Source organism: Doryrhamphus excisus, chromosome 11, assembly GCF_030265055.1.
Source record: "Doryrhamphus excisus isolate RoL2022-K1 chromosome 11, RoL_Dexc_1.0, whole genome shotgun sequence".
Taxonomy (NCBI): domain Eukaryota; kingdom Metazoa; phylum Chordata; class Actinopteri; order Syngnathiformes; family Syngnathidae; genus Doryrhamphus; species Doryrhamphus excisus.
Genome location: NC_080476.1, coordinates 20,136,718 through 20,153,784, shown reverse-complemented (window position 1 = coordinate 20,153,784; position 17,067 = coordinate 20,136,718). Strand labels below are relative to the sequence as shown.

Here is a 17,067-nt window from a genome sequence, read left to right as displayed (position 1 = left end):
GCCGCCTCGCCTTTTCCGACCCTCTGGGGCGGCCCTAGCGAGGGCAGAGGCTACGGCGGGGGCGGGGGCGGGGGCTAACTTTGGGGAGGCGGACGGGGCTGCCGGGGACAGCAGCAAAGACACTTGGATGACCTGAAGGATTCATCCTCCTCCTCTCAGCATTCTGGATCTGCAGAGGAGAAAATCAATCAATCAGTAATAAATAAATAATAATAATAATAATAATAATAAATAATAAAAAATTAAGAAACCACATATAGTTGCTGGGTAGACAAATTATTTTTTTCAGATTAAAATGACCAAAGCATTATTAGAGCCCTGTAGACATGACAAAACACGACTATAGTCACATTTATACTCTTTATTTACAACATATTGCGCAACTGCAGGGTCTTTAGCCACATGCTAACTCGCAAACTAGAGCGCTAGCGACCTAAAAACGGTAGCCTCCGAGTTATTTCCTTTAAACTTAAATAGCCAAAAACGTACCACTTCCACACGGATAGGGAGGATAACTATTAACAGTTATTTAACCTTTAACATGAACATTAAGCAAACGTAATAATTTACGCCGGCCGCACTGACGTTAAACTTTCATATCAAGGCGGGGGCCCTCAAAGTAGTGTCCTGCGGGCCACATTTGGCCCGCGGGCCGCATGTTTGAGACCCCTGGTTTAGGCACTTTTTTTTTTCTCTACTGACGACAATGCAATCAGACTTACTTATGCGGCTTTACTTATCACTTAGGGTGCGTGAAATAGCATGAAATGACACCATAGGGGTGTTATTTCATGTCTGGAGGGCTCTAATGATGTTATAAACGTTGAGTCCCCCTGTCCTACGTGGAGAAACAAGGGGAGTCAATTCTCCTAGCTGTCAGTTTTCACAACAAATGTACATATTTCAAGCTCTTGTCCAAATATACGAAGACGACGACGGCGGCGGCGGCAGTCAAAAAGGATGCGATTGTGATGCATCCCTCAAAGCAACATATTGCGCAACTCCATGGTCTTTAGCCACATGCTAACTCGCAAACTAGAGCGCTAGCGACCTAAAAACGGTAGCCTCCGAGTTATTTCCTTTAAACTTAAATAGCCAAAAACGTACCACTTCCACACGGATAGGGAGGATAACTATTAACAGTTATTTAACCTTTAACATGAACATTAATCAAACGGAATAATTTACGCCGGCCGCACTGACGTTAAACTTTCATATCAAGGCGGGGGCCCTCAAAGTAGCGTCCTGCGGGCCACATTTGGCCCGCGGGCCGCATGTTTGAGACCCCTGGTTTAGGCACTTTTTTTTTGTCTACTGACGACAATGCGATCAGACTTACTTATGCGACTTTACTTATCACTTAGGGTGCGTGAAATAGCATGAAATGACACCATAGGGGTGTTATTTCATGTCTGGAGGGCTCTAATGATGTTATAAACGTTGAGTCCCCCTGTCCTACGTGGAGAAACAAGGGGAGTCAATTCTCCTAGCTGTCAGTTTTCACAACAAATGTACATATTTCAAGCTCTTGTCCAAATATACGACGACGGCGGCGGCGGCGGCGGCGGCAGTCAAAAAGGATGCGATTGTGATGCATCCCTCAAAGCTCCTCGCCAACAGCTTTGGGACAGCAGGAACAACAACGACAACAACGACAGGCGGGGAGGAGATGAGTCAGCTGCGGCAATCCAAATGTGGCAAACACACCGAACCATTTGCCAAGAGAATTCTTTCTCCCGCCGCGGACGCTTTGCTCGTCTTAAGTGTCAAAACGCACACCGGAAGACATTGCACAGTTTTTTTTGCCTCTGTGTTGCTATTTTAATAAAGTTGCAGTTTTTGCATCTAAAATAGCCAAAAGACGTCAAAGTGGAAAGTAAACACTAAAGGTCAAATCACAACATCTGTTTCTTCAGTCTGTCCATCATGGAGGAGACATGTGAACCACACCTTCATGTATCATTTTTCTAGTGACATTCTCCATTACGTGACGCCATATGCTGATCCGACCCCGCCCGGGCGTTTTAGAGTAGTTGGCCTCCATAGGAAAATGTGTGCTGTAAGAATATACCGTTACGGAATATATGTGGACTTTGACTTAGAAGGCACAAAAAACGGAAAAAAGTAGGATGCCGCTAAGGTCGGCCACCAATCAGAGAGTTGAGGAACAGTGAGAACATGACAAACACGGAAACAACAAGGTGCTATATTTGCATTTGGTGAGACATTTCTCTTCCAATGCTGCCCATCTGTTCCTTCCTTGCAACGCTGACGTCATCTCTTTCATGGGAAAAAAAAATGAAATTATACACTTAGATTTCCGATTATAACCAACTATTTTCTTCTTAAACTCAGAATCCTATAAGAGTCTGACGGTGTCATTGTACAAATAACACTAAATTCATCACACAGCAACTTAGTGTGACATTTCTATTCCAATGCTGCCCATCTGTTCCTTCCTTGCAACACTGACGTCATCTCTTTCATGGGGAAAAAAATGAAATTATAGACTGTCATACAGTGGAACCTTCCAGAAGGTCTAAATCGAATATACTCTTTCGAAAAAATACATTTTTACAGTTCAAAAAAATCCAATTGTTGTAATTTCCGATGTATAAGCAACTATTTTTTTCTTAAACTTCCTAGAATCCTAGAACAGTCTGACGGTGTCATTGTATAAATAACACTAAATTCATCACACAGCAACTTACTGCTTGTTGAGAAGAGTGATGCATGCTTTCATGATGATTCTCCAAAAGTGTCCAATAAGACCATAAAAGTTAACAAAAGTTGCCAAGTCGGTATCACTGAGCCCTCTTGCTACGTGTTTGTATTCTCAGGCAGACCTATGAGGCAGTCAAAAGTGTCCAATAAGACCATAAAAGTTAACAAAGTTGCCAGGTCGGTATCACTGAGCCCTCTTGCTACGTGTTTGTATTCTCAGGCAGACCTATGAGGCAGTCAAAAGTGTCCAATAAGACCATAAAAGTTAACAAAGTTGCCAAGTCGGTATCACCAAGCCCTCTTGCTACGTCTTTGTATTCTCAGGCAGACCTATGAGGCCTATGAGGCAGTCAAAAGTGTCCAATAAGACCATAAAAGTTAACAAAAGTTGCCAAGTCGGCATCACTGAGCCATCTTGCTACGTCTTTGTATTCTCAGGCACACCAAGTGCCTATGAGGCAGTCAAAAGTGTCCAATAAGACCATAAAAGTTAATAAAGTTGCCAAGTCGGCATCACTGAGCCTTCTTGCTACGTCTTTGTATTCTCAGGCACACCAAGTGCCTAAGAGGCAGTCAAAAGTGTCCAATAAGACCATAAAAATTAACAAAAGTTGCCAAGTCGGCATCACTGAGCCTTCTTGCTACGTCTTTGTATTCTCAGGCACACCAAGTGCCTATGAGGCAGTCAAAAGTGTCCAATAAGACCATAAAAATTAACAAAAGTTGCCAAGTCGGCATCACCGAGCCCTCTTGCTACGTCTTTGTATTCTCAGGCACACCTATGAGGCCTATGAGGCAGTCAAAAGTGTCCAATAAGACCATAAAAGTTAACAAAAGTTGCCAAGTCGGCATCACCGAGCCCTCTTGCTACGTCTTTGTATTCTCAGGCAGACCATTTTTATTGGAAAAAAAAGTCTTGGATCTAAGGTCTTAAGGAGTTGTAACGTCGAGCTGCATTCACATACAGTCCCGTTATAATGTGTTTATGAGCCAGGGTGAACAGCTCCAGCCAGATCTATTTGTGGCAGCGTGGGAATCGCCCGTTCAGTTAATAAACACGTTCCAGTTGACCCTGGAAAGGACTAATTCGATTGGGATTATTTCATTTGCGTAAAACAGAATTCACGGAGACCAGGGTCCCAAAACTGTTCTACTGCGGTGAGACGTTCAGGTGTCATGTGGTTCACGGTTCCATGTAACCTTTTAAAAAAAGGCTTTTGTCAGCGTTCCTGCTGCTCCATTACGGAGCTTTTATTCAGTCTCCTAAAAAGCTGTTGAGAGTGGTATTCTTGCGACACAAAACAAGCTTTGTATAAGCTTCGCCAGAGAAAGCAGTGCCGTTTAATGAGCTACGGAGACACGTAGCTAGCCAAAATCAGGACGTTCTAAGCTTCATCAGCCATGACGGTGAAGCATATCTTGGATTCGACAATACGGGCTTACAACCGTGCCGCTACTACAAGTTGTTCACAGTGAATGAACAAACACCGGGCGGGGTAAGGGGGGGTCTCCAAACAGTAAGCCGGGCTTGGAACGGCGCTCCAACATGATGTCAGAGATACGACCGCAGTTAAGACCATAAAAGTTAACAAAAGTTGCCAAGTTGGTATCACCGAGCCCTCTTGCTACGTCTTTGTATTCCCAGGCAGACCTATGAGGCCTATGAGGCAGTAAAAAAGTGTCCAATAAGACCATAAAAGTTAATAAAGTTGCCAAGTCGGCATCACTGAGCCTTCTTGCTACGTCTTTGTATTTTCAGGCACACCAAGTGCCTATGAGGCAGTCAAAAGTGTCCAATAAGACCATAAAAGTTAACAAAGTTGCCAAGTCGGTATCGCTGAGCCCTCTTGCTACGTCTTTGTATTCTCAGGCACACCAAGTGCCTATGAGGCAGTCAAAAGTGTCCAATAAGACCATAAAAGTTAACAAAGTTGCCAAGTCGGTATCGCTGAGCCCTCTTGCTACGTCTTTGTATTCTCAGGCAGACCTATGAGGCCTATGAGGCAGTCAAAAGTGTCCAATAAGACCATAAAAGTTAACAAAGTTGCCAAGTCGGCATCACCGAGCCCTCTTGCTACGTCTTTGTATTCCCAGGCAGACCTATGAGGCCTATGAGGCAGTAAAAAAAGTGTCCAATAAGACCATAAAAGTTAACAAAGTTGCCAAGTTGGTATCACCGAGCCCTCTTGCTACGTCTTTGTATTCCCAGGCAGACCTATGAGGCCTATGAGGCAGTCAAAAGTGTCCAATAAGACCATAAAAGTTAATAAAGTTGCCAAGTCGGCATCACTGAGCCTTCTTGCTACGTCTTTGTATTCTCAGACACACCAAGTGCCTAAGAGGCAGTCAAAAGTGTCCAATAAGACCATAAAAGTTAATAAAGTTGCCAAGTCGGCATCGCTGAGCCTTCTTGCTACGTCTTTGTATTCTCAGGCACACCAAGTGCCTATGAGGCAGTCAAAAGTGTCCAATAAGACCATAAAAGTTAACAAAGTTGCCAAGTCGGTATCGCTGAGCCCTCTTGCTACGTCTTTGTATTCTCAGGCAGACCTATGAGGCCTATGAGGCAGTCAAAAGTGTCCAATAAGACCATAAAAGTTAACAAAGTTGCCAAGTCGGCATCACCGAGCCCTCTTGCTACGTCTTTGTATTCTCAGGCAGACCTATGAGGCCTATGAGGCGGTCAAAAGTGTCCAATAAGACCATAAAAGTTAACAAAGTTGCCAAGTCGGCATCACTGAGCCTTCTTGCTACGTCTTTGTATTCTCAGGCACACCAAGTGCCTATGAGGCAGTCAAAAGTGTCCAATAAGACCATAAAAGTTAACAAAGTTGCCAAGTCGGTATCGCTGAGCCCTCTTGCTACGTCTTTGTATTCTCAGGCAGACCTATGAGGCAGTAAAAAAGTGTCCAATAAGACCATAAAAGTTAATAAACGTGTCTCCGTAGCTCATTAAACGGCACTGCTTTCTCTGGCGAAGCTTATACAAAGCTTGTTTTGTGTCGCAAGAATACCACTCTCAACAGCTTTTTAGGAGACTGAATAAAAGAGAATACAAAGGTAAGGGGGGTCTCCAAACAGTAAGCCGGGCTTGGAACGGCGCTCCAACATGATGTCAGAGATACGACCGCAGTTAAGACTGCGGCTGTAGAAACCTCAGCAGGTTGTGTTTTTGGCTCCGAGTGAATGGCTGCAGATCTTTGGCTCGGTTCCCTTTCCAGTTCCTGCTCTCTAATGGGCCTGATCGTTGGCACGAAAGGAGGGGGCAGAAAAGTCAGCCTCAGTGCAGACGGCTTCCCAGACGTACTTCCTACAGACCTTTCTGGACTCTGAACAATGCATACAAAAACAGCATCGTGAATAGCCAAGAGGCCGCTAACATCGGTTAGCCGCTGTCAACAATGGACTCACTTGTCCGTGAAAAGCTTCAACGGGCACTCAGGAAACCGAAAAATTCTATTTATTAAACATTTAGACCAGCGGTCTCAAAAAGGCGGCCCGCGGGCCAAATGTGGCGCGCAGGACACTACTTTGAGGCCCCCGCTTTGATATGAAAGTTTAATGTTAGTGCGGCCCGCGCAAGTCTGATATGGATGCTGTATGGTATCATGTACCCAGAAAATTGATTAATGTTCATGTAATAAATAAATATAATAATAATAATAATAAAACGGCAAATAATAAAAAATTAAGAAACCACATATAGTTGGTGGGTAGACAATTTTTTTTTTCAGATTAAAATTACCAAAGCATTATTAGACTATAAAACACGACTATAGTCACATTTATACTTTTTTTTATTGACAACATATTGCGCAACTGCAACATCTTGAGACACATGCTAACTCGCAAACTCGAGCGCTAGCCACCTAAACGGTAGCCTCCGAGTTATTTCCTTTCAACTTAAATCGCCAAAAACTTACCACTTCCACACTTATAGGGAGGATAACTATTAACAGTTATTTAACCTTTAACATGAACATGAATCAAACGTAATAATTTTTTTCCGGGTACATGACACCATACAGCATCCATAACATTAAACTTTCATATCAAGGCGGGGGCCTCAAAATAGTGTCCTGCGTGCCACATTTGGCCCGCGGGCCGCATGTTTGAGACCCCTGGTGTAAATATTGTTTAAATGTTATATACTTCATTAAGGCTGCGACTGACAGTTATTTTTTTTGTACTTTAATCCATCGATTGAGTTTTTCCATCGAGAACCCAACATAAATTATAAGTAGTTTCACTCTATTATGATTTTTCTATCATAATAGATGTTGACTAATCGCATAATTAATTAATCGTTTTAGCGACTTAATACATAATGCATGATGTTCATGATTTCCCAAAACAAAACTATTGTGAAAAATGATACTCACCACCCAGATAGCTGGAGGCTAAGAAGTATCAGTACACACATATTACTGATAATGGAGGATGCAATCCATTTTTCTGCGTACATAAAATCCCCAAAGCAGTCTGAGCCGAGCGCCTTGCTCAACGGCGAGTGGATTTCTCTTCATTCCACTTGTGTCTGTATGCAGCGTTCCCGCCTCTGCTACTTAGCCACCTCCTTTTTCCTCCATGCTTCCCCGTTAGTCACTCTTTGTCACTCCGTCTCTGTCTGTGCCTGCAAGGTGGGAATTGCACCAATCCCAAAGCACGTGCAGAAGACGCATTTCTGTCCTCCTGTTGGTGTGCAAATGAAAACTGCAAGACTGGACTAGACATTTTTTAAATACAATTTTGTATATTTTCTTTTAACAGCACATGAACATGTGTAATGTTCTGTGTCCTTGTGGTGTATTAGAGCAATCTATTGCTCTATTTGTACATGTCTGGGATTGTATTTGACAGCTACCAGTAGAAGTGTGCCGCTGGAGTAAAGATGTCTTATTATGCCACCTTCTCAAATATACAGCCGCAATATTCTTAACGAGCTAATGGCTAAATGAGACTCCATCTATTGTGTCCTGCATTTTGTAGAACATTTTCAATAAATTTTCTTGTTCAATCTTCTTCCTGTTCTGAGTAAATTAAAACGATGAGGAATAAAATACTTCAACTGGAGCGATGTGCTTCAACAAGGACACAAAAACACTACAGCCGAACGGCACTGGCACGAGGAACGTCAGAGTGAGTGAGTGCGGTCTTGCGTCCAAGAGACCAATAGGCGCAGAATCTGGAAGATCTAGAAAGTGTTTCTGTGCGAGTTATTGTGTGTCGCTGCTCTATAGGAGTCCACAACAACAAATACTCTTGTAAACAAATGGGTGTGACGTCGTGCTTTTGCACATGAAGGCCATCTTGAACAGTTTTTGGTTATATAAATTGCCACATTAAAAAAAATCTGATTTTAATTGGGCATCATACATGTGAACGTAGCGTTAGCCTTACATAATAGAATATCCATCAAAATTATACTCTTTTTCGCCCCCAAAAATATAACACCACCACCACAAAAAATAAACATGAACATTTTTTTATGACAATTCAACCAGCTCATTTTTAAGGACAAAAACCTTTAGCATGTGAACGACAGGCTTGGGATAATAACGCTGGAAAATGTTTTCCAGCCTCTAACAGTATCTTTATGACATGAAGTTAACAAAGTTGCCAAGTCGGCATCACCGAGCCCTCTTGCTACGTGTTTGTATTCTCAGGCAGGCCTATGAGGCAGTCCAAAGTGTCCAATAAGACCATAAAAGTTAACAAAGTTGCCAAGTCGGCATCACCGAGCCCTCTTGCTACGTCTTTGTATTCTCAGGCAGACCAAGTGCCTATATGAGGCAGTCAAAAGTGTCCAATAAGACCATAAAAGTTAACAAAAGTTGCCAAGTCGGCATCACCGAGCCCTCTTGCTACGTGTTTGTATTCTCAGGCAGACCTATGAGGCCTATGAGGCAGTCAAAAGTGTCCAATAAGACCATAAAAGTTAACAAAGTTGCCAAGTCGGCATCACCGAGCCCTCTTGCTACGTCTTTGTATTCTCAGGCAGACCAAGTGCCTATGAGGCAGTCAAAAGTGTCCAATAAGACCATAAAAGTTAACAAAAGTTGCCAAGTCGGCATCACCGAGCCCTCTTGCTACGTGTTTGTATTCTCAGGCAGGCCTATGAGGCAGTCAAAAGTGTCCAATAAGACCATAAAAGTTAACAAAGTTGCCAAGTCGGCATCACCGAGCCCTCTTGCTACGTCTTTGTATTCTCAGGCAGACCAAGTGCCTATGAGGCAGTCAGGAGTGTCCAATGAGACCATAAAAGTTAACAAAGTTGCCAAGTCGGCATCACCGAGCCCTCTTGCTACGTGTTTGTATTCTCAGGCAGACCTATGAGGCCTATGAGGCAGTCAAAAGTGTCCAATAAGACCATAAAAGTTAACAAAAGTTGCCAAGTCAATATCACCGGGCCCTCTTGCTACGTGTTTGTATTCTCAGGCAGACCTATGAGGCAGTCAAAAGTGTCCAATAAGACCATAAAAGTTAAAAAGTTAACAGAAATCTGATTTTAATTGGGCATCATACATGTGAACGTAGCGTTAGCCTTACATAATAGAGTATCCATCAAAATTATACTCTTTTTCACCCCAAAAATATAACACCACCACCACAAAAAATAAACATGAACATTTTTTATGACAATTCAACCAGCTCATTTTTAGCCAGGCATTTTTAAGGACAAAAACCTTAGCATGTGAACAACAGGCTTGGGATAATAACGCTGGAAAATGTTTTCTAGCCTCTAACAGTATCTTTATGACATGAGTCGCCTCTGAAATCGACGTTTCCTTTTAAGCGGTGACATTTTTCAAAAGAAGCCATTTTGACCAAACAATACTACATTCCCAGAAAACATTTCACTTCCGTGGCATCCGTTTTACCGCAAACATTCAATTCTCCTGCATGGCCAAAGCCGACATTACCCATAATAAGCTATGACAAACTGCACTCGCTTTTGATAAAAAACCAACAAGAGTGCGCCAGAAATAGAACGAAAGGGGCGACCTTCTGAAAGCGTGGCAGCAAAGAGCCATTTAAGCCCAAATGTCAGCCACATTATACGAAACGCCAAAGAAGGGGCGGGAGGAATCCATCACTCACGCGTGTGCTTGGACAACAAATGAACCTTTAAAGTAAATAAATACGTGATGCAGATGCTTAAAAAAATGACCTAAACTAAGCCGTCAGCTTGCATCACATTGAACTAGCTATTATGCTAAGATGTACAGGATGTCACATGGTCAATCATAACACTATAACCTTGAATATGTAATGCATACCAGCAGTTTTTACTATTTTTACAGAATTTTTAATACACACAAAATATTGTGGTCTATGGCTACATACAAAAAAATTTTTTGACTCATTTTTCATCAAAAAAAAAAAAGATTCTTTATATTTTCCATTCTTTAGTAAGCAACCGTAAAACAGCAAAATATCACAATGATCAAAATATTAATATTGCATGCATTAAAATTTCCCTTATGGACTTCCTGGTTGCTATGGAAAGCTCTTACATGGGAACAATGCACGCCCAAATACAACAAAATGCACTTTTAAAGCCTAAAACTGCACCAAATATGATCTATTGTGGAGTTGCATCATCACATAATTTTGCAAAAAATAAAAATCAATAAAACATTTAAAAAAGTCAAAAGGCGTATAAATACATTTTTGGAAACGAATAAGTTAACAAAAAATTTGGCTTTTTTGACGAAAACCGATATTGTCCAACTGACAACAAGGCGATACCGATACGTGTCACATGACATATCTCCTGTTTTGGAATCAACTAATTAAATTGTGTTTAATTAGCATTTTTTTTTTAATATCGGTTGTCAAGATCGGTAAAAATCTGATACCGATATCGCATTTTTTTTAGCATTATTGCATATTATGCAAATTAGACATTGACATCAGCTAACTAACACCACGGGTAGATTCCAGAACACACCGAAGACCCACATAGGAGTTTAGCATCATTGCATATTATGCAAATTAGACGTTGACATCAGCTAACACCACGGGTAGATTCCAGAAAACACCGAAGACCCACATAGGAGTTTAGCATCATTGCATATTATGCAAATTAGACGTTTACATCAGCTAACACCACGGGTAGATTCCAGAAAACACCGAAGACCCACATAGGAGTTTAGCATCATTGCATATTATGCTAATTGGACATTTACATCAGCTAACACCACGGGTAGATTCCAAAAAAATCTGAAGACCCACATAGGAGTTTAGCATCATAGCATATTATGCAAATTAGACATTGACATCAGCTAACACCACGGGTAGATTCCAGAAAAATCTGAAGACCCACATAGGAGTTTAGCATCATAGCATATTATGCAAATTAGACATTGACATCAGCTAACACCACGGGTAGATTCCAGAAAACACTGACGACCCACATAGGAGTTTAGCATCATTGCATATTATGCTAATTGGACATTTACATCAGCTAACACCACGGGTAGATTCCAGAAAAATCTGAAGACCCACATAGGAGTTTAGCATCATAGCATATTATGCAAATTAGACATTGACATCAGCTAACACCACGGGTAGATTCCAGAAAACACTGACGACCCACATAGGAGTTTAGCATCATTGAATATTATGCTAATTGGACATTTACATCAGCTAACACCACGGGTAGATTCCAGAAAACACTGAAGACCCACATAGGAGTTTAGCATCATTGCATATTATGCTAATTGGACATTTACATCAGCTAACTAACACCACGGGTAGATTCCAGAACACACCGAAGACCCACATAGGAGTTTAGCATCATTGCATATTATGCTAATTGGACATTTACATCAGCTAACACCACGGGTAGATTCCAGAAAAATCTGAAGACCCACATAGGAGTTTAGCATCATTGCATATTATGCTAATTGGACATTTACATCAGCTAACACCACGGGTAGATTCCAGAAAACACTGAAGACCCACATAGGAGTTTAGCATCATTGCATATTATGCTAATTAGATGTTGACATCAGCTAACACCACGGGTAGATTCCAGAAAACACTGACGACCCATATAGGAGTTTAGCATCATTGCATTTGGCCCGCGGGCCGCAAATTTGAGACCCCTGATCTAAACTGTTGGCTTCCCGGGAATGGGAATCATCTACCATCTGTTCTCCACCTCGCATGAGCATCGAACCGGAGGCTGTTTTGCTTCCAGTGCCGTGCAGGCCACACTTGGGCACAACTGAGTGAAGTCAGTGAACGCAACAAGAGGACCGCCATTGTGTTTGACCTTAGAGGTCTGTGCCGGGGTCACCTGGGGCCACGTGGAGATAACATCGACTCTCTCACAATGTTTGTGTTTTCCGTGACATAAAACCCGGAGCAGCAGATTTGAATCCGAGAGAAATAACCGGACCGGCAGGCCTCCCAAGAACTGAACGGGCGCCAATAAACCCACACGACGCGTTGGCAAGGAACAAATTCATGTCAGGGCTGAAGATAAAATAGGCCATTTTCTGAGGAGACGTTCCTTCACACTCTTGGATATAATTCCCAAGAGTGAGACGTCTCAGCGACGTTCCATGAACTTCCATGAAGAAGTATACGGGTATACTGTATAATATTTTTATTAAAAAAGAGTTTTACTGCAACTTTTATGCTCCGACTCCAACATGTAGAAGACATGAAAATGTTGCCAAAAACTAAAAAAAAAAAAGAGGAATGATGTCACATGGGTGGGGGGGGGGGGGCGGACATCTTTTCCTTGCAGTTTTAGCCCATTAGAGAAGCATGGAAGCGTTCCTTCTCTTTGCCCCAGCTGGCTAGCTGGACTTTGACCTTGAGGGGGTGTGGGTGGGGGGCATGTGTACTCCTCTGTTACTCGTCACTGGGAGATTCAGGAGAAAGGAAAAACAGATTGGTGACTATCAACCCCCCCCCCCCCCAACCCCCTGCTGGGAAGAACTTATAGTGGTGTCGTAATGTGCCTCGGAGCAAACGTTTCGTTTTCCGGGCGGCCATGTTGCTTTTGATTAGAGGTCGCTACTTCGCCTTCTGTTGGGACAAACCAGCTAACTGTTTTATACTTGATTCATTTTATGAACAAATTATCTCATTTGCTAGCTTGTAGCGACTTTTATTCCCAACAAAATTTACTCTTTTTTGGGGGGGGGGGGGGTTGTTTGCTTTTTGCAACATTTTATACACCGAAACACAAACCAGATATAATGGGAATTGTTAGACAGTATCCATGTATACATGGAGACAAATATTCCAATTGCATTGGCTTTAAATCTTAAAAATCTTAAATCTTAAAAAAATCTTTAAAAAATCTTTAAAAATCTTTTAAAAAAAATATTTTTAAAAATCTTTAAAAAATCTTTTAAAAATCTTTAAAAAATCTTTTAAAAAAATCTTTAAAAAATCTTTAAAAAATCTTAAATCTTTAAAAAATCTTAAATCTTAAAAAAAACCTTTAAAAATCTTTTTAAAAAATGTTTTAAAAATCTTTTAAAAATCTTTAAAAAATCTTTAAAAAATCTTTAAAAAATCTTAAATCTTTAAAAAATCTTAAATCTTTAAAAAATCTTTAAAAATCTTAAAAAAAATCTTTAAAAATCTTAAAAAAATCTTTAAAAATCTTAAATCTTAAAAAAATCTTAAAAAAATCTTTAAAAATCTTTTAAAATCTTAAAAAAAATCTTTAAAAAATCTTAAAAAAAATCTTTATAAATCTTTAAAAAAATCTTTCTTAAAAGGGAAAGAATGTAATCTTTGTATACACCTCATTCCCAAAGAAAAGTGCCGATCCCAATGAATATATAACAGGATTCCCGGGGGTGGAATATTCCTTTCCTAAATCCGATTGACGTATCTTGTCTCTTGTCTACATGCGGCGCTATAATCCAACAGAATAGTCAACAGGGGCATGCCCAGTAAAACGTAAAAAGTTTTTCTTCCACTTGTCGGAATAACTCCGTATTGCCAGTTTTTCCTTCGTATATCTGGAAAAGAGTTTGGATCCAAAGCAAACTTTGCTTAGCGGTCCAGTGCAGGATTGCCGGCCTCCATTTTTTTAAAGTGAAGAACGTCCGGAGCTGCTGAAATAACGCATTCGGGATGAATTAAAACGGGAAAAGATCAAATTCAATTTTTCAATCAATATTTTATCATGTTTTATATAAATATATATTTTCTTTTTGAATAAAAAAGTATAGAAGTGTTTAGATTGTGTTCCACAGGTGGCGCTAATGCACACCAAAGCTAATTGCCAACCGCCAATAAACAACAGAAGAAGAAAAACACCAGGAAGAAGAACGCGGGTACAAGATACCTCAATCGGATTCAGGAAAGGAATATTCCACTCCCGGGAATCCCGTTATATATTCATCGGGATTGGCACTTTTCTTTGGGAATGAGGTGTATACAAAGGTTCCATTCTTTCCCTTTTAAGCAAATAAAGCCAATGCAATTGGAATATTTTATATATTAATAAAATAAGATTTAAAGCATGCAAAGATACTCTAATATTAGCCTTCATATCTTGTCTAGCTTTAAAAATATATGCAATATGATTTATGAAGAATCCAGGTACATATGGGAAGCGCAGTGACGAGCCTACGACTGATTAGCGGTGCTAAGCCTAAGTAGCTTGGTGTCCTCCACGGTGAGCGATTAGCCGTGTGCTCGGTTTGGCGCAGGACCTTTTATTAGACTCGGAAAGAGCCTAGGAAACAAGGAAACAAGCAGCTAGTCTATTCCTAGCTAGCATTCTTATCAGAAATTAATTGCGAAAGGGTGCAAGAATTATGTTTTTGCAGGGTTGCGTGATTCTGTGTCGGTAGAATCGTCAAAAACGTGACGTAATGTGAATGAAATGACGTAATCATTAAGCTAGCTGGGTTCACTCAGTTTAGCAGAGCATGCTAGTACGGTTGAGTGTTTTGTAGCATCTCGAGGTCCTTGTCCGCACAAACACGGCTCTCTCATTAAACAACGTTTTTTTTTCTACGATTTAGCCTATCATCCACACGGTAGCCCGCAGCTATCTGGCACGAAAAAAAAAAAAGTTTTCAAAAGTGTGGATTCCAAAAAAAAAAAAAATACAGTTATGAGTTATGGTATGTACGTAAATAACCGGAGTTATAAGTTGACAAACGTCACTGCCGGCGAACCTGTGATGTCACAAACGCGACCCGAGGTATCGGCACGCCACATGCTACATCAACACTGATGTTGAATGCTATGATATGCTGTGATATGCTGTGATGCATGAACTACTCCATTTCTTTCTTGGGCGTATTAATCAAGAAAAAAAAATATTTCTCAATGGCGGTACAATTATAACACGGAACAATATTCCAGTGGAGTCCATGGAAAAAAATTCATAAAATTTTTCAATAATTCATGGAAATATTCCAACATTTCATACAAATTATCGTTTAGGTTAGCACCCTCATTTAAAGCCTTTTAAAAACATCACAATGAAGAATTGTTAGAAACTGAATCAAAACAAGGAATCGGAATCGTTCAAACAATGCCCAAACCGACTCATTAAAAAAAAAAACTAGTTCTTGAGCAATTGCACCGTCATCACAAAAAGGACGGGAACTGAAAATTGGGGCGACGGCATCGTTATTGAGCAATACTGCTCTTGAGCAATTCAACTTCAGGAACGTCGTCGTGACTGGAAAGTCGCTCCGTTGTTTACACGCCGACTGTGGGACGTTTTTTTGGTGCTTTTCTTGTTTTTTTTTTCCACTGAGCCGAAACGTGTCGATGTTGCTGCAGTTGTCAATTTTGTTGTTCACATTTGGTGTCGTTTTTATTCACAACTTATTGCGCAACGGCAGGGTCTTGAGACACATGCCGACTCGCAAACTAGAGAGCTAGCAACCTAAACGGTAGCCTTCAAGTTATTTCCTTTAAAATTAAATCGCCAAAAATTTACCACTTCCACACGGATAGTGAGGATAACTATTAACAGTTATTTAACCTTTAACATGAACATGAATCAAACGTAATATTTTTTTCTGGGTACATGATACCATACAGCATCCAAAGTGGGGGCCTCAAAGTAGTGTCCTGCGGGCCACATTTGGCCCGCGGGCCGCGTGTTTGAGACCGCTGTTTTAGGCACTTTTTTTTCTACTGACGACAATGCGATCAGACTTACGTATGCGACTTTACTTATTACTTAGGGTGCGTGAAATAACATGACATAACACCATAGGGGTGTTATTTCATGTCTAGAGGGCTCTAATGATGTTATAAACTGTATTTAGAAGGTTGTAAACAGGCTTCCAATGCTTTATTGACGAATATATTCCATTTATAAATAAGGAATCTAGGCGGGGGCCTCAAACTAGTGTCCTGCGGGCCACATGTGGCCCGCGGGCCGCGTGTTTGAGACCCCTGGTTTAGGCACTTTTTTTTTCTACTGATGACAATGCGATCAGACTTACTTATGCGACTTTACTTATTACTTAGGGTGCGTGAAATAACATGAAATGACACCATAGGGGTGTTATTTCACGTCTAGAGGACTCTAATGATGTTATAAACTGTATTTAGAAGGTTGTAAACAGGCTTCCAATGCTTTATTGACGAATATATTCCATTTATAAATAAGGAATCTTATTTATCTATAATATTTATATTATATTTATATTCAATTTATATTTAAATTGCAACTTTATTCTTAGCTTTTCTTATGCTTGTAAAAATGACTGTTTTTATTTGTTATTTTCTTGAATTAAAATGTGCAGATGACCACAAAAAGAAAAACACAAGAAAAAAATCAAACTTTGAAATTTTGTATAAAATTTGTATGATTTGTTTAAGCACCAATATGGAATAATATGTCAATAATATGTAACCCTGCTTGACAGGAATAGTGGTACAAAAGTCCATAGGAAAACTACATTGTTTTCCAAGTAGAATCGCTCAGGAAATGATGTTTGTGCAACATCCCAGCGTATCATTTGGCTGCCCATTGCCCATGAGCAATACCACTTCAACTTTCCAGTACCTCCATTGGTTTTTTTTTTATGTGTCATAACAGCAGGAGTCTGACTCACGCAGCGTTGACACAAAAGATGTTGTCGTGGCGAGGATCGCTTTCTAAAAAAAAAAAATGACTGAAGAGCAGAGCTAACGGCAGTGTGATACTGTGTTTCGGTTTACGAATAAGCAGTGCCAGACACGCCGACGCAAGCTAGGGAGTAAAAAAAAAAAAAAAAAAAAAAAAAAAACACAAAAAAAAAACTTCCATAAAAGCACCACGCTGCTTCTAGTGGACTAATGCTAACCACACACACACGCACAGCTTTCAAATAAAACACTCTTTTC

General features: G+C 40.5%; 1 protein-coding gene across 1 annotated transcript in view; it reads right to left on the bottom strand.

The window, feature by feature from the left end:
- Window positions 1-26: 26 nt before the first annotated feature.
- c11h12orf4 (chromosome 11 C12orf4 homolog) overlaps window positions 27-17,067 on the bottom strand; it is a 67,258-nt gene continuing 50,217 nt past the window's right edge. Inside the window, exon 15 of the mRNA XM_058087856.1 lies at window positions 27-169. The gene's annotated coding sequence lies outside the window, so the exon portion shown is untranslated. The remainder of the gene's footprint in view (window positions 170-17,067) is intronic.